We start from the raw sequence: 6,000 nt of genomic DNA on the forward strand, positions 1-6,000 counted from the left end.
TCTATATAGTTATAGACAGATGCTGGCGGAGACTTAAACCAAAGATTTAAGCCTTTTTAGATGAACGAGGAACTAAAAAATGTTCATAAAGTCATGTTTTCCATTTTACTGGCTGCAGCGTAATAACCAGCCACAGTGTATTTAAAAGGAATTGTTCACCAAGCACATGAGTGGAAAATAAAGCATGACACAGAAGTCTGATGTAATACCACACATGATCTCAGAGAAGCACCAAGTCATCTGGCAGACTCTTCCACAGTCAGATTGAGTTTACTTGCAGCTTTTTTTAAAAACTAATTCTCACTGGTGGGACTCTGCACCTGTTAGCCTGCTGCCTACCAACTCCTCTCTGCATCCACTGCGAGATCCACTCCACTGCATAGAAAGTACAGTGTGGTACAGGCAGTACAGGCAGGTAAACCTTCTACCTTTAGAAAAAGGAACACATCAGACCTTTGCCAGTGACTCACCTCTCAGGAGCTTCCTCCGATGCTGGTCCAAGTTTCGGAAGGCAGGATCGTATTTCTCGCCTGTTTCTAGTATCCTGTAATAACACCAAAGAAGAAAAATGCTGCTATTCCATCTAAGTGCTCAGAGAGCAGACTTGACTGAGAGAGCACAGGAGAGAGGAGAGGAGAGGAGAGAGGGAGGAGAACGAAAAGACAGAGAGAGCGGGTGTCCTATTACACACTCTTCACTGAAGTCCCCCCTCCTCCTCCTCCTCTTCCTCCTCCCCACCCCTCCTTTCCACGATCGTCCTCCCTCTCTCCGTTAACTAGACAGCAAACAGATCACATGCGCAGCTTAAAACATCAGAGAGGCAGAGGACGTTTACCTCACCACAGTAAGAGGGTGAAGCCCGAAAAGGTCAGGCACACTCACATCACAAACAGATTGCATTGCTTTTAATCTGTGGGTGATCCACTAGTTAGATTGCCTCCAGTGATACCAACGAAATCAGATGTTTTCTGCTCATTTCCACTTTTATGGGCCTTTTTTGTTTTCCACTGGGAAACAAACTATTTTAATTACTGGGTACTTGAAACTTTGCAAATCAAATAATCGTCAGATAAGAAGCATTTTCTCTCTGAAGATGGTTCAAATATGAACTACAGTCATGCTCACCACTATGCATGACATCACTAAAGTCAGGTGATGTCTGTGTAGTCAGCTGTTATGTTAAATATGACCCACATTGCCCAATAAGTATAGCAATAGTATTGATGATCTTTTTTAGCACTTGCCTGAAAGTGATGGGAACATATTGAGTTTGCAGATCATGAACAGAATTATGACCATGAACGAAAGAAACTGTGGGATTTTTAGAAAGATCTCAACATCAATAAAGATTTCACTTTGTTTTTACTAAATTTAAGGGGTTTTCATCTAATCTGGACATCAGGGGAACACCTATAAGCCAATATAAGGGCCATGCTTCAGAAGAGCATTGCCACCCTCTGAGCAAACTGACTATCTTGGATGAAAAAGAAAAAATATTACTTTGTTTTTTTCCATCAAAGTCTATAAAAAGACAAAGAGCAGTATAAAAGTAATATTTTTCTCTTACCCTTGTTATTTATCCGGTACACAAATATGATTCACAACAGGCAGGAAAACAGAACCACTCTAAAGTGTGCAGATGACTCTTGTTATTGTTAGTCCAGCTCCAGGATAATGAGACCAGCCACGGCCTGTCATTGATTACTGTGTTAAATATCACGATCTTCAGTTAAACATATATGACAAGAGATATGATCACTGATTCTTAGAAAATATACTCATACACAAGATTAAATCATTAATGGAAAGATGTTAGGGGAATGTTCTCACATTTAGAAATCTCTTAACTCCAAACTGAACTGAACAAACGGTGCAGCTGTGCATAAAAAAAGGCACCAATGTCTGTTGAGTTTGAGGAAACTTTCCAAAATCCACATTGATAATTTTATTTCGAGTCTGTTTTATTCTCTTCCTTGGTTCCATGGTTTGGATACATATCTGTAAAGAACAAAAGGAGATTACATCAACTTGTTAAATGGTTAAAAGAGGCCACAGCTGAGCCCAGCGTCCCCGAGCACCAGACAGTCACAGCAGTAGGCTGGCTCTATTATATTTGATCACTCGCACTTTTCACACTGAGCTCCAGTTTCCAGCCTTTCAGTCCCAAAGTTCAGAACAACAAGGTTTAAAAACAGCTTTGTTCCAGATTCTCCATTATTATTTATTAATTTTTATTCCTCACTATGTTGCGTATGCTTGTCTGTTGTCTGTGTTTGTGTTGAAAAAGCGCACGTCAGGATGGATGACTCATTTTACTGCAGACCAGATGTACCAGCGGGTGCAAATAAAGTAACCTGAACCTGAACTTGAATGTGTAGCGATTCTGATAAATTGAAAAAAATCACTGTTAACACACAGTTACTTTAAATGAGCTCAGTGAGGAAAGCTTGGCCAGCATGGGAAGCTTATAAAGCTATATTGTGTAAGTAAACCCTGCCAAACCTGCTTCAACGTAATTATTTATTCCAGTACAGATTTTGCAGCTTCAACTCAAGGCGTCAGGAAGACTTGGCCCTAAACCCGAGCGCTACAGTATGTAATATCAGGTACCACTCACAGCAAGCCTTTGATTTAACCTTGTTTCCACACTAAGATGCAGAGAGATACCATGCAGTTTCGATTTTTGTAAAATTCATGTGAAAAGGTGTTTTTTTTTCTTCCCCCTTAGCTGGGTGTCACATGTCACTTCAGTGCAGGTATATGAGGCAGGATGTTAAGGATTTTCCACTTTAGCACAGTGGTTTCATGGAAATATTTGAGCAGATTGCTAAAAATCAGAGCACAGGAAAGACAGAAAATAAAAGGTGGTGTGTGAGCCAGTTCTCTGATGAATACATCTGATGGTAAGAAAAAGTAAAACAGGGGGAGGAAAGAGAGGATCACTGGTGGCTCAGACAGGAGGAAATAATTACCCCTCTCCTTGACAATGGAGCCAGATTTACGCCTCTCCAATTAAAGTGTCAGGATGGCCCGCTAGAGGGGTGCAGGTTTTTCATTGGTGCATGAAGACTATATTGCAAGGTCCTCATAGGTGGAGGAGGAGAAGAATAGAAAGAGGTGGGTGAGAGCAAAATTGAGATGAGGCGTATCTTTTACGGTCCCCGTGACAGAGCCGCAGCAGTAAATTAACTTGATGAGAGTGGAGAGCCAAAGTGAGGGTGACAAATGGCAGACAGGTGTGCTGTCTGACATGACATATGATTATAGAGGACTTTGTCATACAGTAAGTGATTGTAAAAGAGATGAATTTGGTCCAATGTTTTTATCTTTTATTCCCAAATATTATGATAAGTGTCTTGAGTCTGGCCACTTAGCGTCCAGTCAGAGTCTCTGTTACACAGACTGTATCTGACAAGCGCTGTGGTGTGTTTCTGTGCGTGAAATGGTCTTCTCACTTAATCTCTCGGCCATGCACACATGTGCCTTTGAAAAAAACCTGCCCCTCGTTAGCAGTGCAGATGTTATGCATTTGTCATGCTGATGTTAAAAGCACAGACCAAGGTTAGGGGAGGACCTCCTATGGCGTTCGCCTTATCACATGCACATTTAAACACTTGCCAACTCACATGGTCGGCACTAACACATTAATATACTGTCAGCACCAGTGTTATGTTTGATTCTTTTAGCTTCTTCTTCTCTTTTTCCTTTTACAGTTTTGTATTCGATGACTTTAAAAAACACAGTTAACTGAACACAGTAAAGCCCGCATATATTGAGCTATTTGTTTTTTTATGTTACTATCAAATGTTTCAGATCTTCAGTAGATTTTAATATCAAACAAAGATAATTGACGTAAAAAGTAAAAATTCAGTTTTTAAATGATGATTTAATTCATTAAGGGGAAAAAAGCTATCCAAACCTATCTAGCCAAAATAAAGTATTTAGTATTCAATCATGTATTAACTGTGATTAATCAAATGTGTTGGAAAGCTGAATTTAGTTTGACTAGCCTGATTACTCCTACTACTACTCCAAGAGCCTATTGATGACTCATCCAGGAGGGGGAAAAAGAAACTAGAACAACATCTAAAGGACTGCAGGCCTCGCTTGTCTCACTTAAGGTCAGGGCTCATGATTCAGCAATAAGAAAGAGAGATCACAAAGACTTGTCTCGTATTTGACACAAAAACATCCTGATGATCCCAGAGACTACTGGGAAAATATTCAGTGGAATGACGATTGCACGAGCAGCCATAGTTGATGGAAGCATGAATTCTGCTCTCTACCATAAGATCCTGAAGGAGATTGTTTGGACATGGATTCGCCTCCTGAAGGTCAAGCAGAGTTGGGTTATGGAGCAGGACAATTATCCAAAACGGACCAGCAAGTCCACCTACGAATGACTTGAAACACGAAGCTAAGCAAAGGTTTTTGACTGGCCTACACAAGGTCTCAGATTGAGATGCTTTAGCAGGCCCGTTATTCTCCAATGTAAAACTATTCTGCAAAAACAAGTGGACCGAAATTCTTCCAAAGCGATGTAAAAGGCTGAAAAAACAAAAACAAAAAACCAGTGCATATTTTTTGTGCCTTAACTTCTAAATTCTTAGGTTAATTTTAAGTTAATAATTACAGTTGGAATCACATTATATTTTATTGTTTGTATTTGCTTATGATTTCCTCCTGGATTGTTCTTTTATTCTGTTTCTGGGAAGCTGATTTAGAGAAGTTCATTACTAATCTAAAGTAAAAATAAAAAATAAACACAAATTACACAAATTACAACTAACATAAAGTTCTAAGTGTGAACATGGCAGATTTCCCTGCTTGATAAAATTACCTTTAAGACATATCTGGGACATCTAAAGACCTACTTTTTCACAAACTTTATGAATATTCTAATTATTTCTATTTCAAAGCTGCTGGGCACAAGAACTCTTCACACAAAAAGTCCTTTCTTAGTGCTGACAGTATCTCAGTGTCTATTCTGACATTTTGTCCAACATTCTTCAAATGCTGTCTGAAAACTTGTAATGAAAGTTCCTATTAAACTTGCATTAGCACAGCAATACCGTGCACTGCTTTTGAACCTCCAACTGATCAGTTGGCCGTGCCACACGCATTTTTTTCTGCATAAGTCAAACCAGATTATTTTTCTCCATCAGGGCAGCTGCTCTGAGTTTACATATGTTCCTTCCATCTGTGGGGCTGTGGCATACTTCTGTGAAAGTGAGGAAAAACAAAAGGCAGAGATGTGAATAATGGCACACTAATTAGCTTGCTAAGCACCAAAGGGCAGATCTGATAAATGCTAAACAGGACTATGCAGAGTCCTTCACGTTCAACAGCTCACTTTGAGAGATTAATCGAGAAGTTTAGTCACCCCTGCAAAAAGAGATGAGGAATTCTGCCAGAGTCACGCTCTGCGTCAAAACATCTGGAGAGAAATCTCTCAGTGCCTCTTTCTCAGCATCTGAAGTCATCAACTGGAATACACGTATTACAGTACAGTGGTGTAAAGGGAGTCTCGAGTATGACTTTCTCTGTGAGAGGGTAATTTTAACAGAAAGATGTCCGCCGTGCATGAGCTCACATTGCAAATTAAACATAATATCCAGCACAGACTGACACAGAAAAGATGAAAACGGCGAGGACAGACAGAAACACTGGTGATGAGCTAAAGAAAGGAAACAATTAGTGAGCTCATTAAAGTGGCTCATTTGTCCACTGACTAATTATTATTTGTTCCGTCTGACCTTGAATCTGCCTGGATGCTCTCATTCAGTTTTTCCACTACATTTTTTTCCAGTGTTATAATGTGCTCACAGTATAAAGTCATAATTTCTCAAAGAAAAACAGAGATCACTGTAAAATCTATGAATTAAAATAAGTGCATTAATTTACCTGATATATATGCCATCCTAAACCATTGCTGACTTGGAAAAAAATATGCTAATTACTGTCCACTCACAAAGAACAAATTGTCCTAACTTAGCTATC

The 6,000-nt window shown here is 39.5% G+C and overlaps 1 protein-coding gene across 2 annotated transcripts in view; it reads right to left on the reverse strand.

Annotated features, from left to right (window-relative positions):
* The window catches only part of sema3c (sema domain, immunoglobulin domain (Ig), short basic domain, secreted, (semaphorin) 3C), a 50,383-nt gene extending 49,739 nt beyond the window's left edge, over nucleotides 1-644 (reverse strand). For both annotated transcript variants that reach the window (XM_005740825.1, XM_005740824.1), the window contains exon 1: nucleotides 471-644. The gene's annotated coding sequence lies outside the window, so the exon portion shown is untranslated. The remainder of the gene's footprint in view (nucleotides 1-470) is intronic.
* Nucleotides 645-6,000: the final 5,356 nt, after the last annotated feature.

The sequence above is a fragment of the Pundamilia nyererei genome, unplaced genomic scaffold, assembly GCF_000239375.1.
Source record: "Pundamilia nyererei isolate P.nyererei 1_Seehausen unplaced genomic scaffold, PunNye1.0 scaffold00104, whole genome shotgun sequence".
NCBI lineage: Eukaryota > Metazoa > Chordata > Actinopteri > Cichliformes > Cichlidae > Pundamilia > Pundamilia nyererei.